This window comes from Garra rufa, unplaced genomic scaffold, assembly GCF_049309525.1.
Source record: "Garra rufa unplaced genomic scaffold, GarRuf1.0 hap1_unplaced_001, whole genome shotgun sequence".
NCBI lineage: Eukaryota > Metazoa > Chordata > Actinopteri > Cypriniformes > Cyprinidae > Garra > Garra rufa.
This window is the reverse complement of record NW_027394276.1, coordinates 21,415,977-21,429,473: the sequence shown is the minus strand read 5'-3', so window position 1 is coordinate 21,429,473 and position 13,497 is coordinate 21,415,977. Positions and strand designations below refer to the sequence as shown.

At 33.8% G+C, this 13,497-nt stretch overlaps 1 long non-coding RNA gene across 1 annotated transcript; it reads left to right on the top strand.

The window, feature by feature from the left end:
• Window positions 1-6: 6 nt before the first annotated feature.
• On the top strand, window positions 7-9,024 carry LOC141302336 (uncharacterized). The gene is made up of 4 exons (XR_012342364.1): window positions 7-78; window positions 188-269; window positions 8,114-8,244; window positions 8,467-9,024. It is a non-coding gene; the product is annotated as an uncharacterized lncRNA (long non-coding RNA).
• Window positions 9,025-13,497: the final 4,473 nt, after the last annotated feature.

The window sequence follows — 13,497 nt, the reverse complement described above, 5'->3', positions numbered from 1 at the left end:
GTGCGAGAGGGTGAAGTTTTTTACGACGTAAGACTGCCCCTCTTCAAATTCAGGGTCGATGCCATTTCTAACAGAAAGGTATACTGTCTCCCCATCAGTTAGCGCACATGAAGTTGTTACATTAAATGTCCCGGCATGTATTTTATTCTGGTGTGTTGTAAAGGTCAAAGCCTTTTGGTTCTTGCAGGTTGCAACACACCTGACTCGAAGTGGTGCTGGACGACTGTATGGGGTTGCCATCCTAAGAACGAGGGAAAAAAAGAAAAAAGGTATTGTTTATTTATATATATATATATATATATATATATATGTATGTATGTGTGTGTGTGTGTGTGTGTGATCCAGGACCACAAAACCAGTCATAAGTGTCAAAATTTTGACTTGTATATCATCTGAAAGCTAAATAAATAAGCTTTCCATTGATGTATGGTTTGTCAGAATGGGACCTTATTTGGCTGAGAGACAACTAATCCTGTCAGAATGTTTTATTATAATGTCATGTCTTCAAAATCTAATGATTTTTAAAAGGTTATGAAGACATAACATTATAATAAATCAATCTGACAGGATTTGGTCTAAGAAAAGGGTTTCTGACTGGGAAAAGTATTTTCTGAAGTGATTTTCAGTTTATCTGACTGGGAAAAGTATTTTCTGAAGTGATTTTCAGTTTTTCTGACAGGAAAAAATATTATCTGAAGTGATTTTCAGTTTTTCTGACTGGGAAAAGTATTTTCTGAAGTGATTTTCAGTTTATCTGACAGGAAAAAATATTATCTGAAGTGATTTTCAGTTTTTCTGACTGGGAAAAGTATTTTCTGAAGTGATTTTCAGTTTTTCTGACTGGGAAAAGTATTTTCTGAAGTGATTTTCAGTTTATCTGACTGGGAAAAGTATTTTCTGAAGTGATTTTCAGTTTTTCTGACTGGGAAAAGTATTTTCTGAAGTGATTTTCAGTTTATCTGACAGGAAAAAATATTATCTGAAGTGATTTTCAGTTTTTCTGACTGGGAAAAGTATTTTCTGAAGTGATTTTCAGTTTATCTGACAGGAAAAAATATTATCTGAAGTGATTTTCAGTTTTTCTGACTGGAAAAAGTATTTTCTGAAGTGATTTTCAGTGTTTCTGACTGGAAAAAGTATTATCTGAAGTGATTTTCAGTTTATCTGACTGGGAAAAGTATTTTCTGAAGTGATTTTCAGTTTTTCTGACTGGAAAAAGTATTTTCTGAAGTGATTTTCAGTGTTTCTGACTGGAAAAAGTATTTTCTGAAGTGATTTTCAGTTTTTCTGACTGGAAAAAGTATTTTCTGAAGTGATTTTCAGTTTATCTGACTGGGAAAAGTATTTTCTGAAGTGATTTTCAGTTTATCTGACAGGAAAAAATATTATCTGAAGTGATTTTCAGTTTTTCTGACTGGAAAAAGTATTTTCTGAAGTGATTTTCAGTGTTTCTGACAGGAAAAAATATTATCTGAAGTGATTTTCAGTTTTTCTGACTGGAAAAAGTATTTTCTGAAGTGATTTTCAGTTTATCTGACTGGAAAAAGTATTTTCTGAAGTGATTTTCAGTTTTTCTGACTGGAAAAAGTATTATCTGAAGTGATTTTCAGTTTTTCTGACTGGGAAGAGTATTTTCTGAAGTGATTTTCGGTTTTTCTGACTGGAAAAAGTATTTTCTGAAGTGATTTTCGGTTTATCTGACTGGAAAAAGTATTTTCTGAAGTGATTTTCAGTTTATCTGACTGGAAAAAGTATTTTCTGAAGTGATTTTCAGTTTTTCTGACTGGAAAAAGTATTTTCTGAAGTGATTTTCAGTTCATCTGACTGGGAAGAGTATTTTCTGAAGTGATTTTCAGTTCATCTGACTGGGAAAAGTATTTTCTGAAGTGATTTTCAGTTCATCTGACTGGGAAAAGTATTTTCTGAAGTGATTTTCAGTTCATCTGACTGGGAAAAGTATTTTCTGAAGTGATTTTCAGTTTTTCTGACTGAAAAAAGTATTTTCTGAAGTGATTTTCAGTGTTTCTGACAGGAACAAATATTATCTGAAGTGATTTTCAGTTTTTCTGACTGGGAAAAGTATTTTCTGAAGTGATTTTCAGTTTATCTGACAGGAAAAAATATTATCTGAAGTGATTTTCAGTTTTTCTGACTGGGAAAAGTATTTTCTGAAGTGATTTTCAGTTTATCTGACAGGAAAAAATATTATCTGAAGTGATTTTCAGTTTTTCTGACAGGAAAAAATATTATCTGAAGTGATTTTCAGTTCTTCTGACTGGGAAAAGTATTTTCTGAAGTGATTTTCAGTTTATCTGACTGGGGAAAAGTATTTTCTGAAGTGATTTTCAGTGTTTCTGACTGGGAAAAATATTTTCTGAAGTGATTTTTAGTTTATCTGATTGGGAAAAGTATTTTCTGAAGTGATTGTTTTTTTCCACTTATACAAATTACTTTAATGATTTTTTAAAATGTAATTTAAATAAGTGAAAAAATACTTCAGAAAATACATTTTCCATTCAGAAACACTGAACGTCACTTCAGAAAATTCCTTTTCCAGCCAGAAACACTGCAAATCACTTCAGAAAATACATTTTCCAGTCAGAAACACTGCAAATCACTTCAGAAAATACATTTTCCAGTCAGAAACACTGCAAATCACTTCAGAAAATACATTTTCCAGTCAGAAACACTGCAAATCACTTCAGAAAATTCCTTTTCCAGCCAGAAACACTGCAAATCACTTCAGAAAATACATTTTCCAGTCAGAAACACTGCAAATCACTTCAGAAAATACATTTTCCAGTCAGAAACACTGCAAATCACTTCAGAAAATACATTTTCCTGTCAGAAACACTGCAAATCACTTCAGAAAATACATTTTCCAGTCAGAAACACTGCAAATCACTTCAGAAAATACATTTTCCTGTCAGAAACACTGCAAATCACTTCAGAAAATACATTTTCCAGTCAGAAACACTGCAAATCACTTCAGAAAATACATTTTCCTGTCAGAAACACTGAACGTCACTTCAGAAAATTCCTTTTCCAGCCAGAAACACTGCAAATCACTTCAGAAAATACATTTTCCTGTCAGAAACACTGCAAATCACTTCAGAAAATACATTTTCCTGTCAGAAACACTGCAAATCACTTCAGGAAATACATTTTCCAGTCAGAAACACTGCAAGTCACTTCAGAAAATACATTTTCCAGTCAGAAACACTGCAAATCACTTCAGAAAATACATTTTCCTGTCAGAAACACTGCAAATCACTTCAGAAAATACATTTTCCAGTCAGAAACACTGCAAATCACTTCAGAAAATACATTTTCCAGTCAGAAACACTGAACGTCACTTCAGAAAATTCCTTTTCCAGCCAGAAACACTGCAAATCACTTCAGAAAATACATTTTCCTGTCAGAAACACTGCAAATCACTTCAGAAAATACATTTTCCTGTCAGAAACACTGCAAATCACTTCAGGAAATACATTTTCCAGTCAGAAACACTGCAAGTCACTTCAGAAAATACATTTTCCAGTCAGAAACACTGCAAATCACTTCAGAGAATTCCTTTTCCAGTCAGAAACACTGCAAATCACTTCAGAAAATACATTTTCCAGTCAGAAACACTGCAAATCACTTCAGAAAATACATTTTCCTGTCAGAAACACTGCAAATCACTTCAGAAAATACATTTTCCTGTCAGAAACACTGCAAATCACTTCAGAAAATACATTTTCCAGTCAGAAACACTGCAAATCACTTCAGAAAATACATTTTCCAGTCAGAAACACTGCAAATCACTTCAGAAAATACATTTTCCTGTCAGAAACACTGCAAATCACTTCAGAAAATACATTTTCCTGTCAGAAACACTGCAAATCACTTCAGAAAATTCCTTTTCCAGTCAGAAACACTGCAAATCACTTCAGAAAATACATTTTCCTGTCAGAAACACTGCAAATCACTTCAGAAAATTCCTTTTCCAGTCAGAAACACTGCAAATCACTTCAGAAATTACATTTTCCTGTCAGAAACACTGCAAATCACTTCAGAAAATTCCTTTTCCACTCAGAAACACTGCAAATCACTTCAGAAAATACTTTTTCCAGTCAGAAACACTGAACATCACTTCAGAAAATACTTTTTCCAGTCAGAAACATGGAACATCACGTCAGAAATTACTTTTTTCAGTCAGAAACACTGCAAATCCCTTCAGAAAATATTTTTTCCATTCAGAAATACTTTTCTACAACCAAATCCTGTCAGAATAGGTTATTATCTTGCAAATTTCAACCTGTCCTGTCACTGTCATATAGGCCCCTATCACTTTACTTTCAGTAAGAATTGATTTCGTACTTTTTTACATTGTAGAGCAGTAAAAGGTGAACTTACCTCAGAAAATCAGTTGTTGGTCAGTGGGTCAAGTGAGGTGGGGGACAGTGGGACAGTAGTCTTAAACTTGGCAGCAGTCCAATCAGATGACGTCACCAAGGCACATGATGACAAGACTGTAACCTTCAGCCAATTATCTTTTTTTTTTCTTTTTTTTTCTTTCTTCTCTCTCTCTCTCTCTCTCTCTCTCTCTCTCTCTCTCTCTCTCTCTCTCTCTCTCTCTCTCTCTCTCTCTCTCTCTCTCTCTGTCTCTCTGTGTGTGGTCTTAAACTTGGCAGCAGTCCAATCAGATGACGTTGCCAAGGCACAAACAATTGATGAGAAGACAGTAACTCAACCCCTCCCCCCAACCCTATAGACGGTGGGCCGAGGGTCCGTATCTGCTTTACTTTTCGAAATGGATGATCCCCATGGAGGGAGAACCTGGTTTTGTAAAGTTGGGACGGTTGTTTTATTCTCAACGATATGAAAAGTGTTGCCACTCCCATTTATTGCACATTTTCCACGAAATCATAATTCGCGACCAGTAAATATGCAGGCAAACGCAGATGTAGTTTATTTAGAACAGCTGTTACACTGATGATTTAGCTATCTTAAGACACGAGCAGCAGCAGCAGCGCATTGATCATCGTCAAGGACATTCTTTGTGTGATTGGAAGTATTCATTTAATTAGAATATGATATCTATATAAAATGTTTGTTTTGTACACTGTGTTGTTCAAACGTGTGTAAGCGTCTCGTTAGTGTCGTTTTAGTAGGGTAACGTTTCAGTTGGCGAACTAGTAGTAGCCATAGCCGTTGTAGAATATCATATTTAATATCTATTTAATATTTACTATCATATTTTACTTTCGGGCTAGGCCTTTTCAAGCCAATGTAAAAGTTTGCCAACAAATTTTGTATAGTTTTTTGTACTAATCTTATATTGTTACTGCAACTACACTGCACATATATGTGCAGTGTAGTTGCAGTAACAATATAAGATTAGTACAAAAAATAATATAAATTAAATATATTATATATAAGAGCAAAATAGATATACAGTATGAACAACATACAGATATATCTGTATATGTTGTTCATACTGTATATCTTTTTTGCTCATATATAATATATTTAATTTATATTATTGTAAACCATACTATCTTAACTGTATAATATATAACAATGTTACATTTTTTTTCTGTATTTTTATTTTTTTTTTACAAATAAATGCAGGCTTGATGAGCAGAAGAAACTTCTTTCAAAAACATTAAAAATAGTTATGTTTCCAAACTTTAGACCTGTACTGTATGTCTAATACTGCACCGCCTGTCTATACAACATAATATCAACCTTCCTTTGCAGTTTCTTCAACTAATACTACCTTCTCTCTTCTCCTTTGTGCTCGTTTTATCTTCGTGATATTTGTGAAATGGCTGTAGCACTCCCTGTGGTAGCCAGTGTTAGAGAGAGAGCATTTCGCGGTGGCAGGTAGTGTGGCAGGCGCACATAGAGGTGGCAGGTGAAGTGGCAGGCACACATTATGGTGGCAGGTTATTGTGGCAGCTGCCCCTGCCTTGCAAAGATTTTACCCCTGCTGGAGTGTTAGCTGGTTTGACTAACTGGTTTGTAGGTTCATGGCTTTGTAACTTGTATGCCTGTACTGCCTCTTCTGCATTGATACCTTCTCTGCCCTCAAGGTCTTTCCACAGAAACACTGATATAATAAATTTCTCCCAACTTATGTCTGTGAAGGGAATGGTGGGTCCACCACTTCCCTCAAATATATGCATACAGCACTTCATGTTTTGCCATTTCTTCCAAGTAAACATGGGCGGGAAAAAGAGTATTGTCTGTCTCGTTTTTCATGACGTTGTGTTTCCAAGCAATACCATTGTCAAATGTGTTAAATCAGAAGGGTGTATTTATTAAAGATTACAAAGAAATGACAGGACCTCGTATGACAAAAGGTGATTACATAAAATAAAAACAGCACAAATGGATATCGTTACCTCTACGTACTCATTTTGTGTCAAACTGAATATGTAGCAAAATTAGGTAAAATAGTTCTTATCTTAAATAGCAGTAGCACAATCTTAAATCCTGGGCGCGAAGTGTGTTCACAAACGCGTCACCAACACAGACACTTTCCATGCATGCTATTGGATGAAGGCATCAAATACGTCATGCAGGTCGGACCCCGCACGTAGTTGCTTGCGCTATTCGCCGGGAAAATAACCTGGAGAAAGTTATCGATATTATAGTAATGGACAAAGTGTGTGAGTGGCAACAATTTTTATTTACTTTGTTGAAAAGCGTAGCGGTTACATATAAAAAACTGGGTTATCCCTCACCACAGATCGTTTGAAAACACGAAATCTCCACTCGGCCCACCGTCTACTAACCCTAATTTACTAAAAGCCAGTTTTGGTACCATATGGCACACACATGGTTCATACAGTCGGATTCTGTTTGAATCATTTACACACTGCTGTGCTCAATCTTAAACACTTGGAACTTTTCTACCTTTCTAATGATACAGTCTGAGTTAGATTTTTTTTCTCTTTTTTGAGATATTGTTAAAGAACATGAATATATTGACCAAAAACAACACATGAGACAAGTACTGCACCTTGATGAAAGTATTTGTTTCTCACCATGTTGTAAAATCCTTCAGTACATCATTGCAATAAGGCTGCGTTTTGCACTGAAAATCAGCACATATTCTAAATACAATATAGTACATAAATGTTTGTGGAGAAAAAAACACCTTAGCACCATCTCTTATTGTAGCTGGATATGGGCACTTTGTCCACATTACAGCCAATGTCCTTCCTCGCAAGACAGCAAGGGAAGAATTTTCTCGAATGACTCCATCCTTGCCCAGACTCGGCTTCTATTAGGTTACAGTCCTCCTCCATTGCTTGAATGAGGGGTATAACATACAGTCAGAGATCATAAACCTTCCACTGCTATGCATAAGAGAAAAGGAAAATAAGGGAGAGTGTTGTGGGAGGTACTGTAATGATGGAAAAAGTTTCTGGTTGCTTTAGTCCAATACCTAGTCTGACCAATAATTAGTCTGTCTAAAAATGTGAGTGTGTGCTCTGTATTGTTAAAAACCCATTTTTGTCATGCCAGTGTAATGAGCCCATTCTGTGTGATTACAGCATATAGTGATGTTCCCACAGCGTTGGTCATTCAGGTCATTCAAAATAACTTTGTGACAAAAGATGTTTCTCCCTATTCCTCTTCCTCTTTCTGCAACACTGCCTTTCAGTTTTGTTGAAAACAAAAATTCACCTGTTGCCTTTTTATAGTGCTTACACCTTGATTGTTGAGTTTACAGTTAAGCACCTAAGTGTCTACACACCTGATAGCCATGTTTGATCAATTGGTTCATATGTGTAGTATTTTGGAAAGCAGTGTCTTAAAATGGCAAAGAAGTGGCATCATGTCAGATTTCTGTGTCTAATGTAGAGAAGTGTATTTAGTGTCTTGCAAAACAATATGTGTGGTGTTTTGTAAAAAGTGTGAGGCTGAGAATGTTCTTATAGTTGTGTAGATTTGGGCTGAGGTTTTGCTCCTTGGGTGTCAGGTTTCACTAACTGTGTTATTTTTAATTTTAGTGTGTTAGCAATCATGAAAAACTGTAAATGATTATATTCATGTTTATTATTCAAATCTATTTTTTTTTTTTATTTTTTTTATTTTTTTATTTTTTTTGCACAAGTTGGATAGGTTTAGGACAGGGGTGTCCAAACTTGGCCCTGGAGGGAACTTGGTCTGATGTCTGGAAGCTGCCTCAACACAAGCCTGGAAGTTTTCTAGTGTGCATAGTAAGACCTTAAGACGCTGGTTCAGGTGTGTTGGGCTTGGAGCCAAAATAATTAACCTGATATAAAAGTCAGAAGATGTCTATGAAATGTATAATATACTGAAACAAATATGTCTGTGGACATATGTTGTATTGGTATCTTTAAGTAGACAAAGCACACACACTGACAACATGAACAAGTAACTAACTAACTCAATGTCCTTTTTTCAAAGTGTAATTGACGTTATTTAATTCATTGCATCGTCCAGGAATTCAGTGTCTCCATCCACACTTTCTTCTGGCTCCGGGGGTGCTACAGCCAGAAGTGGATCCAGCAATTCCCCACTCTGACCTGGATCCAAGGATGCCCCTCCTTTAACTGGATCAGGTGATTCCACATCTTGTTGTGGATCTAGGGATGCTTGATCCTGTGCTTCCTCATTGGTAGGTGAAGTCAGGCATTTTATGCTTAGGACTTGCTTTTAAACATGCCGTACTCTCAGTTGCAACGGTAGTTGCTTCACTAAATCATCTGGATTGCCTGCATAGAAGTGGGCTGGCACAACATAATCATCCAGCCCACTGTAAAGTAGGATAAGGGTGTTGTTTTTTTATTACAGTGTATTTAACATATTTTTTAATGAATTTTGATATTTTTATGTATCTTATGAATTTAATTAATTATAATAAATGTATTTAAATGAACTTGTTTTTACTGAATTTACTGTATTACATTTTTAAATGATCTTGTTTCTAATGAAGATATTTATTTGTATATAGTACTTTATGTATATATTTATTATAATGCATATATCCAAATTTTAAATTAATTTTATTGAACATGTTTTAATGAATTTAGTATAATATTGTATTTAAATTCACTTGTTTTTAATGATCATGTGTATTTGTATTTTATATTCATTTATTCATTACTAATTAAGAATGTATTTATTTATTTATTTATAATAATGCATGTATTCAATTTATTTTAAATAAATTATTCTGAACTTGTTTTTAATGAATTTAGTTCGTTATTTGCAATACATCAATTATTACAATAAACTTTACAGTAAAATCTAATTGGCTCAAGTTGCTGGTAAGTATAATCACATAGATAGATTTAATATAATTTTAAATTAATATAACTGTAATTGAATTTTTTTTTTTTTAGGTTATAGTTAATTTATATGATATAATCAATAATTCCATTTCTTTATTTAAATTCAACTTTACTGGATGGTTACAGTGAATAGCTTATAATAATACATCAAACTAATAAGAGCACAGTTATTGTGTAAAGGCTGGCAAATGAGACCCTGGAACTCTGCATAACTAATGAGCTGTCAATCATTCTGGATTCATCCGTCCACCAGCGGTCCTTGCTTCAGGTGAGTACCGAAAGATTTCTGAGGTAATTTTTCAATCAAAGATTATCTAAATACGTGTGGAGCAATGAATTTTAAGTAGTTAAACTTATTTATTTGAAAATAAGTATTTTGTTATGAATAAATGTTAATTTCCGCTAAGTTTTACGATAATTCGTCCCGTGAGGGAACTATATGTGATGTGTTTACGTTTCTGTCTGGCATCTAATCCTTATCCTTTTGTCGAAAACATTAACTGATGTGATCAGTGTTCGTTATTTGATGGATAATCCGGTAGAAAACGCCAATTTTTATATAAAATGAGCCTCAGATGTATACATTCAGGAAAAAAATAAGTTACCGCCCTTACGGTTGTAACGTTAACTATGCAACGTCCCTCAGGACTTTTAGCCCAAAAATCGGTACAGCTGGACAAATATTGATGGTTTGTCATATATTTACTTCACATTTATTTTGAGAGCAGTATTATTTTACCAAAATAAAGGTAATGTGAGCATTATGAATACTTGACGCCTGACGGAAAGGCCGCGCCGGCTCCGCCATCGCATCTTATTATAAAACACGGCGGAGCTGGACGTCGCCGGTGTGGTCACACTCCTAGAAAATAATGTGTATTCGTTTTAAAGACGTGGCGCGATCCTGCGGTTTTCGTCCGGTGTGTCGTGAATCACACATGTGGCTTAGCTGCATAAAATACAGGTAACGTTATTGACGTGTTGACTGATGCAATATGGAAACAAACAGCCGATGGCAACAATATATGGTATGTCATTCCTATTTTTATAAGAATAACGCGTATATCTAATGCAATGGACATAGCCCTTATCAATGTGTATTATAATATGAAATATGTTGCCTCATTCTGTAACACAAAGCCTAAATCAGATCAAAAAATATAAGTTATTTCAAACAGTTAATGACTTTTTAAGTGAGCTTTGAGATAAAACATAGTATTAATATAATAATCATGTATTGATGCTCACATTTTTACTGCAAAAGCAACTAAGGCTACTTACCAGACAAGCTTAATAATGCCACTTAGTTATTTTTAATGAATAGAAGCTCATGTCATACCTGTATTATTTGACCTATTTTTCTATTTTCCTTGTGTGCAAACAAACTTATATAAGTTATTTTTGCTTTTCTCTCTGCATCTTTGGTTGGCGATCATTGCATCTCAGTATTTGCATCTATGCTAAGCATTTCTCAAAATGTAACTTGTGTGCCGTAGATCTTATTTATTTATTTTTAGGTTGTTGTCATCTTTCCCCCTCCTCCCTACTTCCAACTGGTCAAGTAGGTTATTGTTGTTGCTGCTGCTGCTGCTGCTTTGTAAGTATTTGATTGACAGCCAGACAGATAATTATGTACTTGCATTTAGTTTTCATGGCTAAAATTTACCTTCATTAGATCAGTTCTAAATTGTATAAAAGTAGAATGGTCTGCAGAGATGAAGATGATTTTTTTTTCTTACATTCACCTTTATTTGTTGCTGTTTTGTACCTATATTGTAGATCAGTATAAACAGTACATATATAAAAAAAATTCATTTTCATAAGATTTTGATAAGTCATTAATAATTTTGGATTATTAACTGTGGCTGTGCAGCGTTATTCTACACATATCTATACATACACATGTGGCTGTGTAATGTCTGACCCTTATATTAGTGAATCATGTAAGTGATTTCTTATTTTTCTCCCTTTTGCTTGTCTGTATATCTGCAGTAAGTTATCTTTTTAGGTGATTGTCTGGCAGTAACTGACTTGTTAGTATTTGCATTTACAATAGAGGTGTAACGGTACGTGTATTCATACCGTGTGATTCACGGGGAAACTTGAAATGCAAGTGATCATCCCTATTCCCTACTTTCAAAGAAAGTCAGAGCCCTTGGAGTGGAGACTTTGGAGTGAGCAGGGCACATGAGTTTGGAATACACTTGGCAAAGGGAGCATACATTTTATATTTGTATAATTAAAAAAGGTTTTATATTATTTAATTATAATTAAAAATGTGTATATAATATATAAACACACACACACATATATATATACATATATATTATACTGCCATTAAAATGGTGACATCTGCTGAAGGACACCATGCTGTGTTGTCACAGGAATATGCCAGCTGAAGGTAATGAGGAAATTATGAATTTCCCCATGAACCATACGATACAAACACACGTACCGTTTCACCCCTAATTTATAATAGCTATCTATATCAGCATATTTCTCAAAATGTAAGACACTTTTTTTCCACAAAGTGAATAACATTTGATGGTGGTTGATTACACCTGATCTATTTATTTTATAGGTTGTGTTGTCTTCCTCCTTCCTCCCTTTTGCCAAGTGTGGCCATAGGCACCTTCTTCTCAAGGTAATTTATGTATTCACTTTCACCTAATTAATACTCGGAACAATTACATGGTTTGTTCCATTTTTGTTTTGGAGAATTTGAATCACAAAGACTAGCTATTTATTTATTTTCATGTATTCATAGGGTTGAGGCTGCGTTGGCTGTCTTTGCAAGTAACATACACAGATGTCCATTTTGATTAATGCATAATTCCACATGTTTTATAAGCTTTAAGTAGACATTGTTGTCTATGATATTATGAGATTTGACACATTTAGCCATTAGTTAAAAATTATTAGGGCTGGGTATTGACTTTTTAATTGATTCTCATTTTGATGAAACCATATTGATTATTAAATTCCAAGAATCAATTAGTCTGTTTTCACTTAATGAATAGAACATTGTACCGCAACTCCCATCCAATAAATTACATTAAGCTTTGTGCTTTGTTAATTTTGATATACAAGTTTTAGTTTTAAAATTCTTTTCATTGTATTATAATATTTATATAATAAATACAGGGCTGTACTATAACTTTTCTTGCTAGGAGCAGTTGTGAAACTTAAAAAAAATTTAGGAGCACAGTCAACATTTCTGGAGCACATTCTAAACAATAATCAAAAAATCAGATAAAAAATTAACCTTTATGAATTTTGATTAAATCCTTCAAGTTTTTATGACAGCCACCATTTAAATGTTTATATTCCAAAAAACAAAGTGCACAAAATGCAATTTGAGTGTTTGTATACAAATTAGTTCATTTTAACCTTTATAATGTATAAGGTTAAAATTTTACCTTACATAGTACCCAATATAATAATGTAGTTCCAACTGACTCTCTGTATATTTTACAGCATCAGTGGAGTTTTTCACATGTACTGTACGTGGTAGATCTCCAAAATAATCAATATTAAATGTTATTGCATTGGAAATCAACTTAAATCGCAAGCTTGTGAATCTGAATTGAATAAAATCTAATAAAATTGTTTAATTTGTTTCAAAACCCAGCCCTAAAAATTATACTGAAATTATTACTGGAAAGTTCATGTAAATGTGTTGAGAAAAAAAAACAAGCTTTCATTGCTTAAATGAACAGCTTGATTTGTGAGATGTGAACAAAACTGATGTCTTTTTTTCCTACAGTAGACTGGACATCTTATTCCATTTATGTAAGAACTATTTTTAAATTTAACCTAAAATGCTGTTAATTTATACAAATGCAGTTTAATCATATGTTGATTATGGTATTTTGTATTTATTTGTCATTACACTGTCTCCCCTCTGTACAGTAAGTAATCATTTTAGAAATAATTTTATTTGAATTGTCTAGTATCATTATTATTATTATTACTACTGTTATTATTTTAGGAAAACTAACTGTTTACTGTTTAGTTTTAATTAAGTGCAATTGTGATACGATCTAAGAAAGCCCAACACGTGGTTCAAGCCCTTTTCAAAACTGAATTTGTTTTGTCCAAAGCTTGAACGTAACAAGTTATGGCTAGTTTGTCCTCTAGACCTCTGAAGATGGCTGATAGCTGTGATTTTCAGAATTGA